We start from the raw sequence: 27,064 nt of genomic DNA on the forward strand, positions 1-27,064 counted from the left end.
GTAAAGAATGGACAGATTGCTACTTACTGTAAAGATAACACATTGAGTTGCTGACAGATATAATTAAAAGACACTTACACATTAGCTTTAGGCCACACCCTTCATCAGAAAAAGAAAGAGAAACACTCATACATTAATAGCAGTGCAAGGATGGGGGGATAGAAGAGCACTGTCTGGCAGTATTTGCAGGGACTAGACTGCCAACAGGGACAGAGTAAGTAGGATGTGGGACAGGGGTGGAGGGGGGCAGAGGGACTGAAAAAGGAGAGGGGCAGAGAAAGATGCGTGGGTGCAATGACAAAGGGAGGCACACACAAAGAGGGTAGGAAATAAGAATAATGAGGGGATGATAGGACATAGGGGGAGGAGACTGTCAGGTGGAGGGTGTGGAGAACTGTGTCACCATAGGTAGAGGCCAGGATATTTTTGGGACTGAGGAATGTGTTGTAAGGATAACTTCCATATGTGCAGTTCAGAAAAACTGGTTGTGGAGTGGAGGATCCAGGTGGCTGAGGTAGTGAAACAGCCATTGATTTAAAGTATGTTATGTTCATCTGCATGTTGTGTCTTTGGGTGCTCTACTTTGTTCTTGGCCACAGTTTGGCAGTGGCCATTCATCCTGATGGATAGCTGGTTGGTAGTCATACCAATAAAAAAAGCTGTGCTGTGGTAGTACATGACTTGGCTGTTTTCACAAGTGGATCGGCTTCTGATGGAGTAGGATAAGCCTGTGACAGGACTGCAATAGGAAGTGTTGGGTGGGTGGATTGGGCAGATCTTGCATTTAGGTCTTCCATAGGGATGTGATCCTTAGGGCAAGGGGTTGGGATTGGGAGTGGCATATGGATGTACTAGGATGTTAGGAGGTTGGGTGGGCAGCAAAACACCACTTCCTGAGGGCTGGAAAGGCTCTTGGGTGTCACTCATTTTAGGGTATGGTGATAAGTCACCAAAGCCATGATGAAAGATGTAGTCCAGTTGTTACAGTCCAGGGTGGTATTGGATAATGAAGGGGACACTCCTTTGTGTCTCTTTCTTGAAGGTGGTGGGAGGATTGGGGGGCTAAGGGGAAAAGGCACGAGAGATATGTTTGTTTGACTAGGTCTGGAGGATAGTGCATGTCTGTGAAGGCATTGGTGAGACCCTCTTGCATATTTGGCAAGGAAGATCTTTTCACTGCAGATATGACATCCCCTGTTGGCCAGGATGTATGAGAAAGATTTTTTGGTGTAGAAGGGACAGCTGTGAAAATGTAGATACCGTTGGTAGTTGGTGGGTTTAAAGTGGACAGGGGTGTGGATGGAGCCTTCAAAGAGGAGGTGGTCAACATCCAGGAAGTTTGGTATGCTGGGTTGAGGAGAGCTGGGTGAAGCAGATAGGAGAAAATGTGTTGAAGTTGTGATGGAATGAAGATAGGGTGGTGACTTGGCCCCCGAGTCCACAACATGAAGATACCATCTATGAACCTGAGCCAAACTGGGGGTTTGCTGTTATGGGGGGCTAGGAAGATCTCCTCTAGATGGCCCAGAAACCGTTTAGCATAGGAGGGTGGCATGCAGGTGCTCAGGGCTGTGCCGCCAATTTGTTTGTATATCTTCCTTTCAGAGGAGAAGTAGTTGTGAGTTAGGATAAAGATAGTAAGTTGTACGAGGAATGAGATAGTGGGTTTGGAGTCTGAAGGACATGGAAAAGGTAGTATTCAATAGTGGGAAGATCATGGATGTGAGGTATGTTGGTGTATAGGGAGGTGGCATCAACAGTGATGAAGAGGGATCCAGGGAGGTAGAGGGGTGGGTATGGTGGAGAGTTGGTGAAAGAAGTGGTTATTATTGATGTGGGTACCTAGATTATGGACAATTGGTTGAGGGGTTCATCAATGAGGGCTGAAATTCTTTCGGTGGTGGCACAATAACCTGCCACAATGGGGCATCCAGGATTGTTTGTTTTGAAAAATGAAGAAACTGCAGGACAGTTGCTTGATCCTCAATCTTTTATTGTGTACATGACCAGTTTTAGAACACTTGTAGTTACACCAGCTTGTGTAAAAAATAAAATCACTTAATTGTCTGAGATCATCCTCACACATTTTAGTCATGGAACCAAAGGTTCTGTGTCACAAAATTAAAAGGGGCCAGAATTCCATAACAACAGTTCCCCTGTGTTGAATGACTGCGAACACAAAAAGCGCAGCATTGGCAAATGACTGTTACTGAATTTTTGTCCTTTTTATTCTTCTGACATGGAATCTTTGTTCCATGACAACACTGGGGTGAGGATGACCTCAGATGATTAAGAGGTGTTTCCTTTTTTTTTTTTTTTTTACACTGTATGATGGAATTTCAAAATTTACAAAACTGTTGTGTACACAATAAGAGATTATGGATTAAGCAACTGTCCTGCAGTTTCTTCAGTTTTCTAAATGGATTTGTACAGTTGTGGCTGCCTCATAAGAATAACTCTTCAGCATTGTTTGGTTTGTGGGTTTTGGGAAGCATATGGATGTTGAGTGTGTGGGGTGTCAAAGGGGTGAGAAGAGAAATTGCTTTAGGGAAGATGTTCTGGGGTGGGGCTAAGGCTTCATGCAGGAATTGGAGATTTTGTTGGACTTCTGGGATGAGATCACTCTGGCAGAGTTTATAGGTGGAGTAGTCAGATAATTGGCTGAGGCCTTCCGTCAGTTAGTCACTGTGATTCATAATAACAGTGGAGGAATCTTTGTCTGGATGTAGGATGATTAAGTCAGGATTTGTTTTGAGGCTGTGTGTGACCATCCATTCTTGTGCTGAAAGGTTGTTCTGAGGAAGGGACCTGGGGAAGAATGGTGAGGCTAAATTGTTGGTAAGAAAGTCCTTGAAGGTGACCACTGGATGATTAAGTGGGAGGGAGGATGATAAAGATTCATTAGTGGTCATGCATGGGGAGAAGCAGAGTTCAATAGTGGTACAAACTGGGAGAGTTCAATGATGGGAACAGATTGGCTTTGGTTGGAGGGATAGATGGCAAAGAAGTGTTTCCATTGCAGGGACCAAGAGATGGAGAATAGGTCTTTGACAGGTCCAGCATGGCTAAATTTGGGTATAGTGCTAAAGATGAGGCCTTTCAATAGAACTGAAATTTCTGTGGGGATAAGGGTTTTGGTGGAAAAGTTAACAGTGTTACAGGAATGTTTCAGCTCTGGATTTCGTTGAGTGTTTGCGTGGCGCGGCTTGTTACTTTTTACTGCCCTGCCAGTGTCCAGCAATGTTCATTTGTCTAGCTAAAAGCTGTAGTAGAAAATACTAGACCACTACTGTCTATTGCAGGTCGCAACATACATAGAATTGTCTGGTAAACAGGATGTGGCTAGCTACTGAAATAAAAGTTTTAACTTGGCAATGTAAATTTTCAGGTGTATTTTTACGATAAAGATCATAGTTAATACTGCCAAGTCCGTACTAAGTGGCAACACAATTTAAAGTTCACACGCACACCACAATCACATACATAGCCAGTTTATGGTATTTACACCCATTACCGAAGTTAATAGAGTTCACCGGATCGTTTAGTTATGAAAATGCTCACTCAAATGTTGTGCACTCTGCTCTACATGTAATACCTGTTCCAGTCTTAGATCGCACAACACGCCACACGGTTTTAACTAACAGTCAAAAGCAATAATTTTGATATTCCGTCCGAAATTCCACACGACTTCCACTATACCGTTCACTTAAATACACTTTGTACTACTTCACAAACTCGTAATTAGCATTTTTCCACGATTTTACAGTACTTTCGTCGGAGCTACTTTCAATGAGATGTTACTAGTTCGAACCCTCAGCCTCAACCCCCCTAGATCACACCAAAGGCTTTGTTCCCAGCATAGTTTGGTGCGAGCCTGCATTTTTCTGATTGCCTGATATCACAAACAGCAAATCAGGTTGCAGTATTATCCCGTGCTAGCCCGTGCTTTACTTCAATGACCAATCATAGTAAAACATTTCTTTCTATGGCAATTGCTAAATAAATAAATTTAGAAAAGTATCAAATATAAAATTACCCCTTCTTAAATTACCGATTAATTTGTGTTCTACTCACGATTTATTAGTACCATAAACTAACTACACATTTAATTATAGTAAATTCCCTGTATAGTTTAACTGGTACTTTGTGAATAAACAAAACAATTTTCATTTATTTCTGTTCTTCTTCACTCATACAACATTCATACTGCTAATTACTACACATATAAAACAATTATAATTATGCAAATACATTAAATATTAATCAAACATAACTTTGCAACATTGTGTTGACTATGACTGCTAGCACTGTCCGTCAACTGCTGACCTCTGCTGCCTACTAGTACAACTACATGCAGCTCTGTAACTCAGGTCCATGTCAGCTGGTGACATCTGTTGATGACTCATGCCTATAACCATATTGTCCTAACAAGTGACAGGAGTGATGTGAAGGCGCTACACCTCGTGTTGATAGGGAGTTTGGGGAGTTTTGGTAAGTTGAATGGTCAGCTAGGCAGGGTTTGGGTGCTATGAGGGGTTGACAAGGTGGGAGGACGTCAGCAGGTTAGATAACTTATGGATGTGGTGTCTGGAGAGCAAGGGACTCAATTTCAGAGATGTGATACATATAGCAGGAATTGCACAGTAGCAGTATCTTGCAGAGGGAGTAGATGTGGTTCTGAGATGTCTGTGCCATTGAGATGAGATGTGTTTTTGCAATACCAGATTTGTGACAGCCAGGGACTGGCTGATTCTGAAAAAGTGAAGGTCATAATGAAAGGAGGAGTGGGATCTAGAGAAAGGAATTTCTGTGTTTAGAACAGTTGGGGTGGAGTGGGGGTGGGGGTCCCATGGTTCAGGCTGCATTTAAGAAACAGAATATGGGACTGGGCAAAGGGATACTTTTCTGAACATGTGCAGAAAGATGGAGCAGGTGTCTATTGTGGCAGGGATAGCATAAGGAAAGTGGGAATGATGCAGAAATGGGAAAAACAAGGTTATAGATGGTTGTGAGGTGAGCTGGATAACAGAAAAGACACACACAAAATATGTGAAAACATGCAAAAATATGCACAGATATGCAAAAATCTGCACAGATATGTAAGAGTACACTCAACTATGTTAAAGTACTTGAAACAGCATGAAACCAGGTGGAAATACTCACAAATATGTTAAAAATATCTGTTAAAAATATAAAATATGTGTGGCATGGATAGGTGTGGAAAGTAAAATGCGAAAGTACAAGGGGATGGGAGATGAAGTGAAGTGTGATTGGGAAGTGTATGCATTTTGGAAGGTTGTGAATAAACTAAACACAGGAAAGGACAGAAACTATACACAGGAGAGAAAAGAAAGAATGGACGCTGAGAAGAGTAATGCTGTAGAGAATAAAGGCAAACATCGTAGGGTTGTGGGATGGAAGAAAAGTCTTTAGGCAAAATCAAACAATGGAAACTCCAGGCTGGAATATCAGCAGTGTAAGGGAAAGTTAGAATGCTACTCACTGTAAAGATGTTGCATTCAGTTGCAGACAGGCATGATTATAAGGAACTTACACAATAGCTTTTGACCACAACATTCATCAGAAAAAGAAAGAGAAACACAAACATTCATTCACACAAGGAAGCACTCCTCATGCACACATGACCACCATCTTTGGCAACTCAGACCAGAATGCAACAGTCACATGAAATGGAAGCAGCAATCTGGAGGGAGTGCGGAAGGGGAAGGGGAAGGGATAGCAGTGTACAGGGGGTGGAGGGGGGGGGGAGGAGATGTTGTGTGTGCAGGGCCTAGACTGCCAACAGGTGCAGCATTTGGAGGCTGTGTGGCAGGAAGGTGGGAGGAGGAAGGAGGGAAAAAGGAGAGGAGCAGAGAAAGATGGGCAGGTGCATTGGAAGAAGGCAGCACACGAAGAGGGTGGGAGATGAGAATATGGAGCAGTTGATATGACAAAGGAGGTGGAAACTGTTTGGTAGAAGGTGTGAGACATTGTTATCATAGGTTGAAGCCAGGATAACTTTGGGAGTGGAGAACAGTACCTGCCTTTCAACAGCTGTCATCCCTTCCACATCAAAAAAAGCCCTCTCATAGCACCTGGCCACACAGTGTACCTGAAGTGACACGAACTCCCTTGCTCAGTGTGCTGAGGGTCTCAACAGGGCTTCACAGACAGGTACTACCCTCCATACTGAGTCCATAAACAGATCTCTTGTGGCATTTCCCTTCACACCCTCAATCCTCCCACCACCCCCAGGAACTAGCCACAGAAAATGCCCCCTTTGTCTCCCATACACTCTGGACTGTAGGCAACTGAATTACGTCCTTCACCAGGGCTTTTATTACCTATTATCATGCCCTGAAATGATGTACATCCTACCCAAAATTCTTCCCACCACTCTGAAACTGGTGTTCCATCACCCACCCAACCCCCACAACATTCTAGTCCATCCTATGGCACTCCCAATCCCAAGTCCTTGCCCCAATGATCATATCCCTGTGGAGGACCTAGGTGCAAGACCTGCCCAGTCCACCCACCCAACACTTCCTATTTTTTTTTATTTATTTAATTTATTTATTTATTGTTCCGTGGGACCACATTTAGGAGAAGTCTCCATGGTCATGGAACGAGTCAATACATGAAATTATAACACGATTGTAGAAACAGATAAAATGAAATATAAGAAACATATTCAGGCGACAAGTCGTTAGTTTAAATAAAGAAAATCAAGAATGTAACACTGGAATTTGCTTAATTTTTTAGCTCTTCCAGGAGCTCCTCGACAGAATAGAAGGAGTGAGCCATGAGTAAACTCTTCAGTTTAGACTTAAAAGCGTTTGGGCTACTGCTAAGATTCTTGAGTTCTTGTGGTAGCTTATTGAAAATGGATGCAGCAGAATACTGCACTCCTTTCTGCACAAGAGTCAAGGAAGTGCATTCCACATGCAGATTTGATTTCTGCCTAGTATTAACTGAGTGAAAGCTGCTAACTCTTGGGAATAAGCTAATATTGCTAACAACAAACGACATTAAAGAAAATACATACTGTGAGGGCAATGTCAAAATTCCCAGACTATTGAATAGGGGTCGACAAGAGGTTTTCGAACTTACACCATACATAGCTCGAACAGCCCGTTTTTGAGCCAAAAATACCCTTTTTGAATCAGAAGAATTACCCCAAAAAATAATACCATATGACATAAGCGTATGAAAATATGCGAAGTATACTACTTTTCGTGTTGAAATGTCACTTATTTCAGATACTGTTCTAATGGTAAATAAAGTGGCATTTAGTTTCTGAACAAGATCCTGAACATGGGTTTTCCACAACAGCTTACTATCTATCCGTACGCCTAGGAACTTGAACTGTTCCGTCTCGCTTATAACATGCCCATTCTGTCTGATTAAAATGTCAGTTCTTGTTGAATTGTGAGTTAGAAACTGTAAAAACTGAGTCTTACTGTGATTTAGCATCAAATTATTTTCCAGAAGCCACGAACTTATATCATGAACTACATTATTTGATAATGTTTCAATATTACACACAAGATCCTTCACTACCAAGGTGGTGTCATCAGCAAACAGAAATATTTTTGAATCACCTGTAATACTAGAAGGCATATCATTTATATAAATAAGAAACAGCAGTGGCCCCAGCACCGACCCTTGGGGAACGCCCCATTTAACAGTGCCCCATTGGGACTGAACATCATTACCACTCTCAATATTGCGGAGGATTACCTTCTGCTTTCTGTTCTTAAAGTAGGAGGCGAACCAATTGTAAGCTACTCCCCTTACTCCATAATGTTCCAACTTCTGCAGTAATATTTTGTGGTCAACACAGTCAAAAGCCTTCGTTAAATCAAAGAAAACACCTAACGTTCGCAACCTTTTATTTAATCCGTCCAAAACCTCACAGAGAAAAGAGACTATAGCATTTTCAGTTGTTAAGCCATTTCTAAAACCAAACTGTACATTTGACAGCAAATTATGTGAATTTAAATGCTGCAGTAACCTTGTATATACAACCCTCTCGATAACTTTAGCAAACACCGATGGCATAGAAATAGGTCTATAATTGTCAACATTATCCCTGTCTCCCTTTTTATAAAGTGGCTTCACTACCGAGTACTTTAATCGGTCAGGAAACTGACCACTCCTAAAGGAAAAGTTACAGATATGGCTAAGTACTGAGCTAACATACGTGGAACAATACTTCAGTATTCTGCTAGATACCCCGTCATATCCATGAGAGTTCTTGGTCTTTAGTGATTTAATTATTAACTCAATCTCCCTCTTGTCAGTATCACGGAGGAGCATTTCAGGTAACAGTCTCGGAACACTTTTTTCTAAGAGCGCTATATGATTCCCTGTTGGTACTAGGTTTCTATTTAGTTCACCTGCTATATTCAGAAAGTGATTATTAAGTACTGTACATATATGCGACTTATCAGTAACACGGACATCCCCACTACGCACTGATTCTATATTCTCGACCTGTCTCTGCAGACCAGCCACTTCCTTTACGACTGACCATATGGTTTTAATTTTATCCTGAGACTTAGCTATTCTATCTGCATACCACATACTTTTTGCCTTCCTAATAACTTTTTTAAGCACCTTACAATACTGTTTGTAATGGGCTGCTGCATTTAGATTGTGACTGTTTCTAACGTTTTGATATAATTGCCACTTTGTTCTACAAGATATTCTTATCCCTTTAGTCAGCCACCCAGGCTGCCTGTTTGTGCTAGTACCCTGTTTTGAACGTTCTAACGGAAAGCAACTTTCAAAGAGCACGAGAAAAGTCTTGAGGAAAGCATTATATTTATCGTCTACTGTATCAGCACTATAAACATCTTGCCACTCTTGTTCCTTGATAAGGTTTACAAAAGTCTGTACAGCAACTGGATCGGCTTTCCTAAAAAGTTGGTAACTATATTTAACATGTGTTGCAGCACAAAAATCTTTTAGACTTAAAATTTCTGCATCATGATCTGAAAGGCCATTCACCTTTTTGCTAACAGAATGCCCTTCTAATAATGACGAATGAACAAAAATATTGTCTATGGTTGTTCTACTGTTCCCTTGCACTCTCGTTGGAAAGAATACGGTTTGCATAAGATTATATGAATTAAGGAGGTCTACCAGCATCCTTTTCCTTGCACAATCACTTATACAATTAATATTGAAATCACCACATATAACTAACTTTTTGTATTTCCTATAAAGTGAACCAAGAACCTCCTCTAGCTTTAGCAAAAATGTTGTGAAATCGGAGTCTGGGGATCTATAAATAACAACAGTAAGAAGTTTAGCTCCACTAAATTTAACCACACCTGCACAACATTCAAACACCTTTTCAGTGCAGTACTTTGAAACATCAATTGACTCAAATGGGATACCGTTTTTCACATACATGGCTACTCCCCCACACCGCAAAGAGCTCCTAGAAAAGCTGCCAGCCAACCTGTATCCTGGTAAAGGAAGTCTCTGAATTATCTCCTTATTTAAGAAGTGTTCAGATATACCAATAATTTCAGAGTCAACATCTATAAGCAGTTCACTAACTTTATCTCTAATACCTTGTATATTTTGATGAAATATACTAATTCCCTCATTAATTGGATACCCAAGATTTGTAGAAAGTGGTTTCTTTGTTAGAGAGACTTCCCTTAAGCAGGAATACCTATCAGCTGACTAATACCTATCAGCTGACTATTCACTAGTTACTGCCCACCATCCATGTGGAGCATGTATTGGTCTCACCGCAGACTTCTAGTACTCAGCCACACACAATTGATTTCATCAAAGTGTATGGGCCTGAAGATGGTATTGATGCAGTGTTGAAACTAGAAGCCAAATAAAAATGAAATCTTAAGTACAGCTGGAGGAGTTTCATTTTTAATTAAAAAAAAGTTAAAACTTCCTATTCCAGTCCTGTCATAGGCTTATCATACTCCATCAGAGGCCGATCCACTTGTGAAAACAGCCATTTCATGTACTATTGTAGCACAGCTTTTTGTATTGGTATGACTACCAACCAGCTATCCATCAGGATGAATGGTCACTGCCAAACTGTGGTCAAGAACAAAGTAGACCACTCAAAGGCACAACATGCAGATGAACATAACATTCTTGAAATCAATGGCTGTTTCACTACCTCAGCCACCTGGATCCTCCACTCCACAACCAGTTTTTCTGCACTGCACAGATGAAAGCCATCCTTACAATACATTCTCCAATTCCAAAAATATCCTGGCCTCTACCTATGGTAACTTAATGTCCCCACACACTCCACCCAACAGTTTTCACCCCATATGTCATATCATCTCTTTGTTATTCTTGTCTCCCACCCTCTTTGTGTGCCACCCTCTGCCACTGCACCCACCCATCTTTCCCTGCCCTCTCATTTTTTGCTCCATCCCCCCCCCCCCCCTGCCCCCACAACCTCACAACCTCCATGTCCCACAACCTACCGACGCTGCCGCTCTGGGAGTCTAGTCCCTGCACACTCCACCAGACAGCACTCTTTTCTCGCTTCATTCTTATCCTGCTATCCATTCCCCTTCCCTGTCCCTCCAGGATGCTGCTTCCATTCCACAAGACAGTTGCATTCTGGTCTGAGCTGCTGGAGATGTCTGTCATGTGTGCATTAGGTGTGATTGCTTGTGTGAATGAATGTGATATATATATATATATATATATATATATATATATATATATATATATATATATATATATATATATATATATATATATAACAGAGGGAAACATTCCACGTGGAAAAAATATGTAATAATCCCGGGATTGGAATGACTCCTTACCCTCTCCCTTAAAACCCACATCCTTTCGTCTTTCCCTCTCCTTCCCTCTTTCCTGATGAGGCAACAGTTTGTTGCGAAAGCTTGAATTTTGTGTGTATATTTGTGTTTGTTTGTGTGTCTATCGACCTGCCAGCGCTTTTGTTTGGTAAGTCTCATCATCTTTCTTTATATATATATATATATATATATATCATCTTTCTTTATATATATATATATATGATGAGACTTACCAAACAAAAGCGCTGGCAGGTCGATAGACACACAAACAAACACAAATATACACACAAAAGGCTTGTGTCTGTATGTGTGGATGGATATGTGTGTGTGTGCGAGTGTATACCTGTCCTTTTTTCCCCCTAAGGTAAGTCTTTCCGCTCCCGGGATTGGAATGACTCCTTATCCTCTCCCTTAAAACCCACATCCTTTCGTCTTTCCCTCTCCTTCCCCTCTTTCCTGATGAGGCAACAGTTTGTTGCGAAAGCTTGAATTTTGTGTGTATATTTGTGTTTGTTTGTGTGTCTATCGACCTGCCAGCGCTTTTGTTTGGTAAGTCTCATCATCTTTCTTTTTAGATATATTTTTCCACGTGGAATGTTTCCCTCTGTTATATATATATATATATATATAATTTCTCTATCTTTTTCTGATGAAGGCTGTGGCCAAAAGCTAATGTGTAAGTCTCTTTTAATTGTGCCTGTCTGCAGCGTAACATGTCTCTTTGCTGTAAATAGCAATCTCTCTTTTCCTTATGTTGTTGATATTTTAACCTGGAGTTTTCAGGAAACAAACTGGGTTTTAATAACAATAAATTACATCTGCCTGGTTGAAGGTCCTAAGGATGCTAGGAATAAGGCTTCACAACCTTAACAAAGGACATATTTAAATGAGGTTGATGATTCAAATACTTTGTTTGTAACAGAGTGGAAATTGTCCATTCCTTCTAATGACTTCTAATGATAAAAATAAAATTTTACCACCATTTGAAATTAATAACGTGGTACACAGATTTTGACTTATTTTATGTATAAGCCACAAAGAGGCAGTGAGACAGGTTGATGTCCACCTTCAGTAGGTACAAAGCTCAACTCTGCCCATAGACACCTGTGGCAGTAGTGCTGGGTGCTAGGTCCTTGGAGAGGCTGTTTAGTTGTAATTTCACACAGGTTCCAGACATTCACATGCTTCATGTACAGCTGAAATTTTTGCACCAAAATAATTACAGCACATATCTATTATGTGATGTGGCTCTTTTTATTATATATGGCAATTACAGTAATTTATTTGTTAAAAATTTGTGGAAAATAGTAGAAATTTTTTATGCTGTCTGAAGCCCATGATAAAAAAAACTTCACTGGTGTGCAAAATTTTAGGATGAAAGGAACTTCCACGCCAAGTAACATAGCACAATGATATTTGGACCATACATAGAAAGAACTGGTACATATAGTGTAGAAGATAAGTGAAAGAAATACGCAATAAGACAAACAGAAATGTTACTAATGGTACTTTTTCAAAGATAATAATTACACTGTAATCTTCACAATTTATGATGGTCCCCTGGACATTAAAAAGGGTAGGACATGTTTCTGTGATCACCACAGACACCAATGCATACTGTGCAATGTGCTTCCATGTTCGCTACAAGGTTGAGGAGGAGTTCTTGCAGGAAGGCATTCCACTCGTCTACCAGTGCAGTTGTGGTCATTGGTGGATGTGGGCATGCTGCGTCTCCTCAGTGCGTCCCACATGTGCTTGATGATAAGATTTAAGTAGGGGGGTGGGGGTGGGGTGGTGGGGTGGAGGAAGGGGTTGGAGGGAGGAGCCAGCAAGCCAGTTCAATCACTGAATATCTTCCCATTCCAGGAGCTGTCCTGCACCCGCTCAACTCAATGAAGTCACATATTGGTACCCATAAATATGAAGTCAGGGCTGAATGAACCATTGAAAACATGCACATGGGGAAAAAGTACAGTGTTGCAAAAGTAGTGATCAGTGAGTGACTTGTGTTCAAAGATTTGGAGGTCAGTATGACAATGCAACATTATGCCTCCCCACACCATAATATCTGGACCATGTTCATGTTCGACAATGATCTATATAATCTCATATGGTGAGAGGTGGGAACACATAATGCATCCATGAGCATTGCTGGGTTGTTTTGTAGTCCAGGTTTTACAGTGTGTGGAGGCATAATGTTGCGTGAGTGTATTGTCCTCAAAATGTTTGAATGCAGTACATTGGTAAGTCAGTGTTTTTGTGATTCTGTACATCCGCTCCATGTGTGTCTTTTGAAGGGTGCATTTGGCCATGACTTCATTTTGATGAATGACAAAGCATGACCGCATCGAACAGTGCAGGTGGAGGAGCTTTTGGAACAAGGAGTTACATGAAACTTCCTGGCAGATTAAAACTGTGTGCCGGACCGAGACTCGAACTCGGTACCTTTGCCTTTCGCAGGCAAGTGCTGGTTCTGCAAGGTTCGCAGGAGAGCTTCTGTAAAGTTTGGAAGGTAGGAGATGAGGTACTGGCAGAAGTAAAGCTGTGAGGACGGGGCATGAGTTGTGCTTGGATAGCTCAGATGGTAGAGCACTTGCCCGGGAAAGGCAAAGGTCCCGAGTTTGAGTATCGGTCTGGCACACAGTTTCAATCTGCCAGGAAGTTTCATATCAGTGCACACTCTGCTGCAGAGTGAAAATCTCATTCTGGAAGGAGTTACATGATGAATGGACTGGTCTCCCCATACCCGTGACTTAAAATCCATTGACCAGTTGTGGGACGTGTTGGGGAGATATGTTGCAGTATGTCTACATGTACGAACAACCATCCAGCAGTTGTCATCTGTGCTAGTGGAGGAATGGAATGCCCTATGAAGTACCCCACCCCATTAAATACTGGATTACAACATTATGCATGATCGTTTTTCTGACATAGAGAGAAGGGAAGGTTCAAACTGTGGCTTATATTGCAGTGCTGTAAGTCTCTAGCTGTATAATGTCATGTGAAACAATGCAGCATAGAGTTAGCAAAATTCTGGCTGCCAACGATATTATTTAGGTGTGCTGTAGCATAACAATTAACTTACAATGTTTAAACAACATTTATCATAAATATTTAGTTGCTGTAACATCATTTGACAGTGGTTTATGCCTTTAATTAGGTTTGAAAGTCCCTTCTGGTTTGCTGCAATAGTTAAAATCTTGGGAAATGAATGATAAAGTTTTTGTGCTTAACTTATATTGACCTCGAGCACTTTCTGATAATCAAGCTCTTCAATTATTTATCACAAATTACTTTTGAAAATTCTGGCTTGTCACTTTTTGCCTTTTGGAAATTAATTGTATCACTGTTATTAAGGCAGTTTCCCTCAAAACAGTCCTAGAATCAAATTCATGAATTGTGTGATACAAAACTTTTCAGAAAACACAGTTTAATCATGAGAAATGTCTTCATCAGTTTCTTCTGTTTCATGATGCATTTCAATATTGCCTTACAACTTGAAGATTCTGCAGACATTTCAGCTAAGTCCATGTTCAGAAAAATAATTCTTCATTACCTTAAGGGGCTCCGGAACGCCCTATACTTGCAATGTTAAAATAACGCTTATAAATTACATCTTTCCTCACAAAGTATTTGAGGTAGGAAGTTGAACTTTTTACAGATTATTTATTGGAATATGGGCTACAACTTAACACAGGGATTTTACAAAATTTTAGTTCAGTTATTAAAGATGATTTTTTTTCAATTGTAATGAAAATTCACAACATTTTTTTGCAATTTTTTATTTATATATTCAAAAATATACAGTTTTTTGGAAAAAGGCTGTGTTAAATTATGCAGAAGGTACTGTGTAACATTTACGGAAAGTTTGAAACAAATATGTTTGGAAGATCCTTAGAAAACATGTAATTAGTATGAGAAAATAAAAGTTTTGGGAATAGAGCGACAAAGATTGGATTAACTTTTTAGTGCATTCCAGGTCCATAGGATGGATTATCTTCATCCTCTGCAAACTCCTCCTCCAGCTTCCTCTTGTTCCTCCTCCTGTTTACTCTTGCTTGTATTTCTAGACTCTTTACAGCCCTGTCTGCAGCCCGAAGGCGTTCCTTGTCTAAAGCAAGCATCGCTCGTACCATGTTAGATTAGATTAGATTAGATTAGATTTACTTTCATTCCAATTGATCCGTAGTGAGGAGGTCCTCCAGGATGTGGAACATGTCAGAAAAACAACAATACATGACAAATATTTACAACTAAAACAAATAAGCTAATGTACCATTCCACAGGTCCCAAGTGGAATGATCGTCATTTTTTAATGAACACTAAGAGTCATTTTACAAATACTAATGCACTGAATTTAAAATAAAGTTTTTTATTTATTTATAAGGTATTACAACTACTGTAATACTTATTTACAATGAACACATTACTGCACTGAAATGGTGCAGAAGTTAGATTATACTCACACACACACACACACACACACACACACACACACACACACACACACACACACACAAATTTTCAATGAACACATTACTGCACTGAAATTGTGCAGAAGTTATGTTGTACTTATATACAAATCAGTTGGTTTTACTAAGAAATTCATCAATGGAGTAGAAGGAGTTGGCCACCAATAAATCCTTTAGGCTTCTCTTAAACCTATCTTCATTCCCATATTTCTAAATACCTTGCACCTTACAATGTTGCCATCATTGAAAGTCGCAACAGCATCATACACACCAAAGTGAAGTGTTTCTATTCCAACAAATACAGTCTTGTGGATTCTCGACCATATAACACTATTTACACTTTCATTGGGGTTTTGAGTTTTTCCGTGAATACACTTTTTCAACAGTTCAGGTGCTGCCAAGTCTCTGAAAATAGGTTTTACCACCTCCATTATTGCATGAGGCAGACTATGCTTATGAGTGTACACTTCACCAATTAGCAATCCTTTGTTATATTTACACCAACTGTCTTCTTCTTTGGGACACAAGCTATGTTGGGGATTTTCATCGGTTGAAGAAGTATGAAAAAAAAGAGCCCAAACAGCCTTCTTCATTTCGTCGACACTTTGTGTATTTTGCCTAATAGCCATTCCATAATAGTTCTGTATTTTGTCAATTACACTGTCAGTTAACCTTCCCTTCCCATCCAACCCTTTACCGTCACTGAGTTTTTGTTTTTTGTACGAAGCTTTCAGTCGCCGAAGTCTTGTTCCCATTCGCTTCTGTACGTGTCCAATACACTCAAATTTCTGCACTACAGCATCATCACCATAGGGCTTCAGTCCTTGAACATGTTTGAAACTTTTAGAATCACCATCACCAAGGTAATTAACATATCGCACTTTATCACACGCCTCAGAACGCTGGAATATACTGGCAACACCAGCCACTTCCATTCCTCCACTACTGCCACTATAGTTAGCTTTGCAATTATTTTCATGTGTACCTTTATATTTTTGTGGACATCTACAATACTTTGATATTACTGCTACATCTAAAACTTTCCCTGTATACATACTGGTGGCAGATACTACACCATGAAGAGATGTGTGTCCCCGTTTATGCCAGGTACCATCGAACGCTGCAGTCAAATCTCTGTTACCATTATTTTCCATTACTGCCTCTTCCACAGCGTTCTTCATAGATTCTATACAGACATCTTCTACTTTAGACCCTATTAATTTATTATAGGTCGTAAACTTGGTTGGGGGATTTGGAAGATTCATGATGCCACAGAAAATTGCACCCACCCTTACCAACTGAACGCAATGAATAAACAAATCTAATGTTGTGTTCGTAGATTTTGCTACCATTTTCTTCAGTTGCAGTTACTGCAACACTGTTCCAAAAGGTGGTCATGTATGAACAATTATCACATTTCAGTTGTATTTCACTAGCAAGTCCTATGTGCTTTATTATGGAGAGTTCCAGACCAACTTCACTACAATGAATACATCTTACACAGTTTGAAAAAATTCCTTTGAGAACCGACATATCAAATATTTCATTCACATCCGATTTGCCCATAAAACATTCATAGTTTTCACTCATTGAACCAAGCTTCTTCTGTGAAGTATTTTCTTTCCCACTTTGACTGCTATGGGCAGGTGTACTTGAGAGGTTAGGTTCACTCACTTGGTTATCGTCTTTATTGTTTACAGTAATAACACATACCTTTGGCTTTCCAACATTTCTCCTTTTCTTAAAAGCCTTCAGAGGATTTCTAATAACTTTACTTTTACTCATTATTATACTTCAACAAAACAGAGACTCAAGAAACAGAATTAATTACGAATATTTTCGAGCTAACGACAGAGTAAATAAACATGAAACAATCGATAATCACACCAGCGATATATATTGAACCATCACAGGTTAGCCACAACACATACTTTATCTCACATCACTAAAATGTACCTGATGAACACGGACGTTAATAATAACACCATTTGACAGCAGTTTAACAGTGCCACAGTGGGTCACACCCATGTAGAACACATTTCAAAAAAAATTTAAAAATAGTTGTAGTCTTCGGAATTGAATAACTTATATATCTATTAAAAGGTAATAGTCTGCACATTCAGAAAACGCAAAAAAGTAAAAATTGAACTTTTCATGATTTTGAGCCTTTCAGGAGCCCCTTAATCAAATAAAGAGTACAATGACAACAGAATTTTAATGATGAACTGTGTGTTTTATTTTTCATAATACAACATACAGTCATTAATGTTAAAATCTTTACAGTTTGGAACTCCAGCTAGAATTCTCTACATTTTACAACATTTTTTGTGACACAATTCTTTAATAATAAATCCATAGAATTTTAACAACGGTTGAGTGATGTTCTCGCTCATGACAGCTTTCAGCTTTATCACATTAAGTGTCCTGCACAGCCAGACACTGATTCAGGGGGAACACTATTGGAACACTGTCTTGGAGACTTCCACAAACACATGTAACAAACAAAAAAAGAAACACATTTTAATACACATTTTTAACATAAACTGATTACAAAAATTATTCACATAAACAGGGTTTACCTGATTTCACTTAAGCATAGAAGTAACGACAGTGCACATCCAAACTGGTGCACTACACTTATCACAAGAACTTCTTAATAACCTTGTGGCCAATGTGGGAGCATGTTGCAGAACATGCATCGATCACCATCTGTGGTGATCAGACACCCTACTAAAAATCTTGTCCTTTTTTTTGTAACGTCCAGGGGACCATCATTAATTGCAGTGAATTTAGTATGATTATTGTCTTTGAACAAAAGTGTCATTTCTGTTTGCCTCTTGCATATTTATTTCACTTACCTTCTGCATGGTAATGTAGCAGTTCCTTGTACGTAGGGTCCAAGTTTCATCAAACTCTGTTACTTCACAGTGACAGATCATGTGAAAGTTACATTTGTCCTTAAGTTTTGCACAACAGTGTAATTAGGAAGTGGAATTTGTGATATGTTATTGTTTTCACAGTTCCAGTAAATATTGAGTTACATTGAGCAGAATACTGTGGAATGCACAACTTGCACTTTAGAACAAATATACTGTGAATTGTGGTGGATATTGTCCATAGCAGTATCTGCAACACTATTCTTAAATATGTATCAGCTGCAGAGTTCTTACAACAGCAGTTGCAAATGTTTGGGAGAGAAAAGATCTTAATTCAAACTATGTCATATTATTGTACTCTTCACTTGCCATAAGTACACCTTCATGAGCTAGAAAGCCATACAATAGTCATGTTTTTAGGAAACTGACTAGGAGGTACTAAGGCATAAAATGTACTTTTGTAGTTGGCACTTTTCTAGTTGGCACTTTTCCTGCTCATTCACATTTTTTCAGTAGGTGACACCTTAGAACAGTAGTTATTAACAATGTAAGAAAGATCTTTTTGTGAGAATACTAAAGCAAACTCTTCGCATATGTAAGTTCAGTTGCACTCCCCAGTTGGCACAACAATGTATAAGTTATAGAATATGAAATTTAAAAAAAGCAGGTACATTCCATGCCTCTACAAACACTGAAAACACGGACAGATTCTGAAATACAGTGACTATTAGAATGGAAAAGATCCTATAATAGCACATGAAGATAAGGATGTATCCACTCAGCGATAAATGATGGCATACCTCACCCCCGTTCAAAATATTTTGCAAACCGTAGTCACATTCTGCACCATCACATAGTATTTTCAGTATAAGCTTGTAAGTGTATGAACAGCAACTTAACCTTTGAGGGGCAGACATACAAACCAATCAGAGGCACAGCCAAGGGAACCAGGATGGCTCCTTCATATGTCAACCTGTCCATTGGTTGCTTCGAAAGGGCTTTCCTGGAATGCAGTAGCCTTCAGTCCCTGGTTTGGTTTAGATACATTGATGACACATTTCCCATGTGGACTCATGGTAAGGTTGATCTGCTAAAATTTTTGGACACTCTAAATACATTTTCCCAATTAAATTTCACATGATTCTATTCTTAATTTGTTGCTACTTTGGTTGATGGTGACATTATCCTCACTGAGACCGCATAGGCAAGTGTTACAGTGATGACAGTAACAGCAGTAGGAGTCTTAGCATAGGAAACACTTCTGTTCATATTAAACCTACTTACAAACAACAGTACATACTACTTAGCAGTTTCCGTCCTGTTCATGTCAGATGTTCCCTCCTGTATAGCCTTGGCATTCAAGGCAAACATATTTGTTCATATGCAGACTCTATACAGCAATACACCAACATTCTCAACTCATTCTGGATGTAATTATTCTATCAACCTAGCTGAAAAGCAGATTTCCTGGGCTATTACATCCAATCCTGGTACTGTTGATCCCTCCAAAAAAACAACTTCGGAGTACACCTCTTCTCACTCAATGCTGTTCTCATCTTGAATGTATTAATCAGCTACTTTGATGAGGCTATGACTTCCTAAAATCATGTCCTGAGATAAGGTCAGTTCTGTTTGACTTTTTGCCCATCACATCTAGAATACTTTTCAACCCCAACCCACCCCAAATCTCTGCAATATCCCGGTCCAGACTCTATCCTCCATCTGCAACCATTTTCCTATAATTTGGCTCCTACCCCTGTGACTGTCACCACTGTAGGACTTGCCCTATCCACCTTCCTGCAATCACCTATAGGAGCCCCATATCTGGAAAAACATATACTACTAAAGGGAGAGCCATTAGTGAAATGACACATGTCACATACCAGTAAAAACACTGTTTGACCTTGTACATTGGTATGACTACCACCAAGTTATCATTTAGGATGAATGGGCATTGACAGAGGATGTATACTGGCAACATGCAATATCCTGTTGCAGAGCATTCTCTACGACATGACAGTCATGATCTTTATGCCTGTTTCACCACACACACACACACACACACACACACACACACACACACACACACACCATCTGGAGTCTCCCCTCTGATGGCAGTTTTTCAGAACTACGCAAGTAGGAACCAGCAGTATGTGTCCCTTGGTACTTGCCCTCCACCCAGCCTAAATTTGTGAAAATTTATTTGGTCTTAGCTTTTGTTTTTAGTAACTGTTCCTTTCTTCACTCCCCTTTAGTTTTTATGTCTTTTATTTACTGGCCTGTTTATTCCCCCTCACCCCCTCTCCACCCACATGTCCCTCGCATGATTACCATCTACAATGCTCTTAGCTTTCTGTTGTTATTAACTCTTGCATGATATTTTATCAGTAATCTCTCTCTTCCTTATCACCCTATGTTCTACTTTTAACTTGTCAGGTTTCAAAATCTTGTGCAATGCCCTCCCCAACAGTGTCTTTCCTTCTCATCCCATCTGGTATTTCTCCCCTGACCAGGAGTTCTGAACAACCTTTTGATAACTCTACCCATTTCCTAAATCTTGCCAGTCCTTTTCCTTCATCCCTCTTCCTTCCCAGGAGCCACTGTCTCTAAAAGCTTGCACATTTCTGTAAACTTTTTTATGTGTTTCCTCCTGCTGTTGTATGATGGGTAGATTTTTTTTATCTATCCCCTTATATTTTCAAAAACTGATTATTTTTGTTGATATACTTCTCAAATATTGGTAATTATGATGGTGCAGTGCTACCTGAATGCTTGATTTTGGTTTAGGTTATAATATTTGGACCAACTTTGTCACTTGGGCATTCACAAAATCATTAACTGTGTGTAATTTATAGGATAAATGGTGACTATTGATTATTGTCTGGTGTAGTAGTTGTGAACTAATTTCACCTCATTCTCTTCAAAAGTAAATATTATTACATATCTCAGTATTGGCAAAGACAAATCACTACAGCCAAACAAACTGCCCTTACTAATTGTATTAACAGAACATTTCAGCAATAATTTCTATTACCTTTTGTGTAGAAACATCATTACTCATATCTAGGCATAAAGTCATTATTTAAAGCAGTGAAATGCTCCTGGGGGTTCTTGTTTATAAATTATTTTGGTAAAATAATCATTACAAAAATTCTCTTCGTATCACCTTTCATGGAAAAGTGGGAACAATGATCATCGAGTAAATAATCATCAGAATTCTCATAAATTGAAAACAATTTGTGGAATATCAGTATTGTTTTTAAAACCAGAAACTCTGTATCTTTTGGGAGTACTACTGAAAATAGAAAGCTGGGAGAGCATTTATATGGGGAAAAAAATGAAGACAAGAATAGAAAAATTTTGAAATATTACGTGAATCTGAGTTGTCCATTGGTGTGTATAATGGCATGTCAGAGCTCATTTGCTTAGTTATTTGCTTGTTCCTAGGATTATAATTGCAACATCTTACTGTGATATGGAATAAGTCTGTTTTACAGTTGTAATACACAAGAATGGGAAAACGTAATACTAATACTAATAATAATAATAATAATAATAATAATAATAATAATGATGATGCCATGTGGCTAGGGCCTCCCGTCGAGTAGACCAGTCGCCTGGTGCAAGTCTTTAGAGTTGACGCCACTTTGGCGACTTGAGTGTCGATGGGGATGAAATGATGATGATAAGGACAACACAACACCCAGTCCCTGAGTGGAGAAAATCTCCGACCCAGCCGGGAATCAAACCTGGGCGGTTAGGCATGACATTCTGTCATGCTGATCACTCAGCTACCAGGGACGGACCAACTTAATACTAAAATCTATGTAGTGTCTTCTGTATCATTTTGTGTGTTGTCTATATAGATTTGAAAGTTTTTTATTTTATTTTTATTTACTTATTTTCTGTCCATATAAGTCTTTTTTCCAACACTTATATCATGCTCAAGATGTTGAACAGAAAATCTTTTCACACATTGGTTTCACAACTTAGAAGTATATGTCATCTAAATTTATGGTACAAATTGGTTACTGCATAATGAATTGTTACGAGTTTGAGTAAGAATTGGTTCACATATACTTACATTTTATTTGTAGAGTTATGTGGATGACTTCATGTTTTCATGCATGAGGTACTGTAAAACTGAGTAGATAGAATGCCACAGGTGTTTTCCAAACAAGTAGTTCGGAAAGTGGTTATATATGTAATCTATTGCACAGTTTTGTTGCTGCATGATGGACACCTATTAGACATGAGCTTGTGTTTCAGTGACTAATGTGTATTTCACTGTTAATTCTGGTGGTACAATCATAGATAATGCTCCAAATATAGAAATGCTGGAAATGATAAGATTTTGGATTCTTAAAGATTTACTTGGTGCCCTGCTGCTTACATGTTGCCATTATTCTTATTATTGCTTTCTGTTTCCTGAAGTCTGTTTTGGTTTGGTGTTCATTTCCCAAAAATATTATGCAGTACCACAGTAATTCATCATGAGCTGCATTGCAAAAATTTCTCACTATATAGCTTATATTGGCAGTTTCAAATTTAGAATGCAATATGAGAACTCAGTTAAGATATCATTGAATGTGAATCTGAAGAAGTTTAGTGTCAGTAAGAGCACTAATATCTGTGTGGCTCTCAGGTGTCTAGCCAGGTGGAGTCATTTATGAAACATGATATTTTGACAGTGCCCCTTACCGTCAGCTTCACGTGATACTATTAGAATTTTGCACTTGACTCAGAGATCTAAATTCACCTCTGTGGTGCAGAGAGTTCAGATGTTGAAGGAACTCTTGAAGCTTTTCATGTTCATGCAACCACAACACAAATGTGTCATCAACATATCCAAAGAACCATGTGGGTTTCAGTGCAGCTTTTTTCAGAGATATTTCTTTGAAATCTTCCATGAAGAAATTTGGCACTACCAGTGGAAGATGGTGTCCCATGGAAACACTGTCCATTTTTTCATAATGGTTGCCATTGAAGAGAGAGGATGTAGATGTAAAGACAAGTTCAAATCAATTCATTATGATCAGCTTGAGGGAATCAGAAACCAGCACACGGGTGAAAGGGAGATTGCATCAGAGCTCAACATAAGGACCTGGTTGTAAAGGTGTAGTTCCTGCAGTGATTGAATGATGTGGTGCTGACATTTACTGATGTAGTGGCTTAATACTGCTGTTATGTTTTCGATCAGCTGCCACGTAAATGCACCCGCATTACCTATGTACAATAGGCTGTAGAGGAATTTGTGGCTGTATATTTTTGACTATTTCCTTCTGCATGAACTGCCATAAAACTTGAAGGCCATCCTTTTAATTCTGTCTGTCAGGTCTCCTTTAAATTTTCGGTAAGTTGTACATTTTGCAATTGTAGTTTGACAATGGAGGTAGTACAGGTGCATTTTCTTTGTCTGCAGGTAAAATTACTTATGCAAGATCATTCCATAGTTCTTGAATAGCAGCTCTTTCTGCTTTCAGGATGTTCATTTTCTGTGGAATGGCTTTGGTGAGTGCGTGGCATGTTTTCCAAATACGCTTCCAGGTATAGTAGCCAGTGTGATGCAAAATTGACTCCTTTTTTCCAGAACTAAATGCACCACATTGCTGATCTCTTTACCCATGAGATTGATTATGGTTTCCATCTTTGGTATTCACGCAACTGTTGTTTCCTTACTGTCAGACATTCAAATCTGAAGAATTTTTTTGTTTGTAACAGTTAGTTCTCTTTGCTGATGATACAAGTATAGTAATCACACCTGACAAACAAGAATTCACTGATGAAATTGTCAATACTGTCTTTCAGAAAATTACTAAGTGGTTCCTTGTAAATGGACTCTCACTGAATTTTGATAAGACACAGTACATACAGTTCCGTACAGTGAATGGTATGACGCCATTAATAAATATAGACCTTAATCAGAAGCATATAGCTAAGGTAGAATATTCCAAATTTTTAGGTGTGTCCATTGATGAGAGATTAAATTGGAAGGAACACATTGATGATCTGCTGAAACGTTTGAGTTCAGCTACTTATGCAATAAGGGTCTTTGCAAATTTTGGTGATAAACATCTTAGTAAATTAGGTTACTACGCCTATTTTCACTCATTGCTTTCATATGGCATCATATTTTGGAGTAATTCATCACTGAGGAATAAAGTATTTATTGCACAAAAGCATGTAATCAGAATAATAGCTGGAGTCCACCCAAGATAATCCTGCAGACATTTATTTAAGGATCTAGGGATATTCACAGTAGCTTCTCAGTATGTATACTCTCTTATGAAATTTGTTATTTACAACCAAACCCAATTCAAAAGTAATAGCAGTGTGCATAACTATAATACTAGGAGAAAGGATGATCTTCACTATTCAAGATTAAATCTAACTTTGGCACAGAAAGGGGTGAATTATACTGCCACTAAAGTCTTTGGTCACCAAATAGTATCAAAAGTCTGGCAGATAACCAACAAGTATTTAAGAAGAAATTAAAAGAATTTCTGAATGACAACTCCTTCTACTCCATAGAGGAATTTTTAGATATAAATTAAGAAAAAAAAATATATTAAAAAAATTAAAAAACACAAAAAAATTGTTATATTAACTTAAGTATGTTGTTAAATTAACTTAATTATGTCATGTATTGGAAAATTTGACTCGTTCCACATCATTACGAAATATCGTATTCATGATCCATGGAACTAGTATTAATCTAATCCAATCTAATCTAAAGATTAGTCTGCCTGAGCCCAAGACACTATGTCAACCCATTCCTAAGAATCAGGCGAGAGTAAGGAAGCCATTCCTAAGGAGAACTTGAGCAATTCTTTAGATGTTATGTCCAGTCACTGATGTGTGTGAGTGATTCCTTGTCTTATAAGGACAAGACTTGCTTTTCTTGTGTCCTGTGGGTGATTACAGCAGTATGATGGGTTGATTCCCATGAACGCTGCTATAAGGAGCAGTCAAAGGGAAATGAGACAGATGGAAAAAAGTAAGTAAACTGCTTGTTATTTCAAAACTAACCACCATAATTCTTAATACATTCATCCTACTGTGAGGCAAGATGGTCAGTGCCTTCATGGAAAAATATTTGTGGTTGCCTTCAGAATCATGATTTCATGCAGGCTTGCACATCTCCACTTCATCTGAAGCAAATTGATAGCCACAAAGGTCTTTCTTCAGGGCTCCAAAAATATGAAAATTGCATGGAGAGAGACTGGGACTGTCAGAAAACAACCTGTTGCCAAGATTGTTTTGAGTGCACTGCAAAAGTTTTGCTGGGAAGCTCTTACACATCCTCCATTGATTCCTAACTCATGTTTTTTGGTTGTCCTAGTGAAGCGCAAAGTAGATGACACTTTGGGACGTAGTGTGTATGGAAGAGTCACCCACATTGGTTTGTGCCTGCCCATTTTCATCATCCTTCATGGCATGAGGCTGTCACCACAGGGCCCGTGCAATATCAAATGAAGAAAGCCTACCAAGGGAGCTCAATCTCCTTAAGAATGTATTAAAGAGGAATGAATATAAGAAGGGACACATGGCTGGTTGATATCTGCCAATAATTTGACCTCAAGATTATGTCTACCCACTTCAGAAAACCCGCACACAAACAGAAAACATGGCAATCACCAATCCAACAACTCGGTGAATACCAGATCAGTAACATAACCATCTCCCATGCCCACTACAGAACCATCCATGATGTCAAAGTCCAATGAGGTGCAAACACATCGATTCAGACCACTACCTTACATGAATCAGAGTAAAATTTTTCCCAAAGAGAATTCGCCACAAAGAAGCCCACATCCAAAAGTCTGATGTACCAAAAATTCTGCAGAAGAATGGGAGAATGAACCAGTGAACAATTGGACTGACTTCTGCAACAAAAAATCAGGAAAGCAAAAGAATTGATTCCACTGCAAAAGAAGGTTCAACACCCCTGGTGGAATTTTGACTGTGATCAAGCTGCCTTCCAAAAATACAACAGCCACAAATCACCAGAAACCCAACAGCACTTCCTCAACATCTGCAAGCAGACAAACAGAACCATCAGGAAAACTAAATGCAACTGCATCACTGAACAACTCAAATCAATAGAGTATAACTTCAGGAACTTCAACAGCAGAAATTTCTACAAGACTTTCACAAGCAAAATTAAAGGTTACTCTCTGCAAAGTCTGACTTTCAGGAAATGGAATGAAAAACTTGCACTCACCAACCAAGAAAAATGCAAAGAACTGGCATAATACTTTTCCAACCTCTTCAGCTGCCCAAAATCACCCAAACGTTTTCAACACCTAGTCCCAGAGCTCACAAAACCCAATGCAGAACCACTAACAAAAGAAGAAATCCATTGCCACATCAAGAATTTCAAGAATGGAAGGGCATCAGGAGAAGATGGAATCATCACAGAATTACTGAAAAATCTAGGGCAACGATGACTTCAGGAAATCACACAGATCACCCAAGAAATCTGGCAAAATGAAAAACTCCCAGATGACTGGAAAAGTACACTCATCCACCCATTCCACAAAAAAGGAAACAAATCTGACATAAATAACTACAGGGGAATCTCCCTCCTCCCCGTCCCTTACAAAATACTCTCTGCCTGCCTCCTACAACATGCACAAGAACAGCTCAAGCCCCTAATTGGTGAATATGAGACAGGGTTTAGACAATACAGATCATGCACTGCACATTCATCAACTTCAAGAAAGCCTATGACTCCATCGATCGACAATCCCTCTTTAATATATTCAAAGAAAGCAGTCGTGACCCGAAAACACGATGACTTATCCAGCAAACCCTAACCGACACAGCTTCCAAAGTGAAGTTCAGCAGAGAAATCTTCCAATCTTTCCTCATCAAAACTGGCATCTGACAG

The 27,064-nt window shown here is 39.1% G+C and overlaps 1 protein-coding gene across 1 annotated transcript in view; it reads left to right on the forward strand.

The window, feature by feature from the left end:
* LOC126235573 (MFS-type transporter SLC18B1-like) overlaps window positions 1-27,064 on the forward strand; it is a 331,857-nt gene that overhangs the window by 293,938 nt on the left and 10,855 nt on the right. The window lies entirely within an intron of this gene.

The sequence above is a fragment of the Schistocerca nitens genome, chromosome 2 (genome assembly GCF_023898315.1).
Source record: "Schistocerca nitens isolate TAMUIC-IGC-003100 chromosome 2, iqSchNite1.1, whole genome shotgun sequence".
NCBI classification, from domain to species: domain Eukaryota; kingdom Metazoa; phylum Arthropoda; class Insecta; order Orthoptera; family Acrididae; genus Schistocerca; species Schistocerca nitens.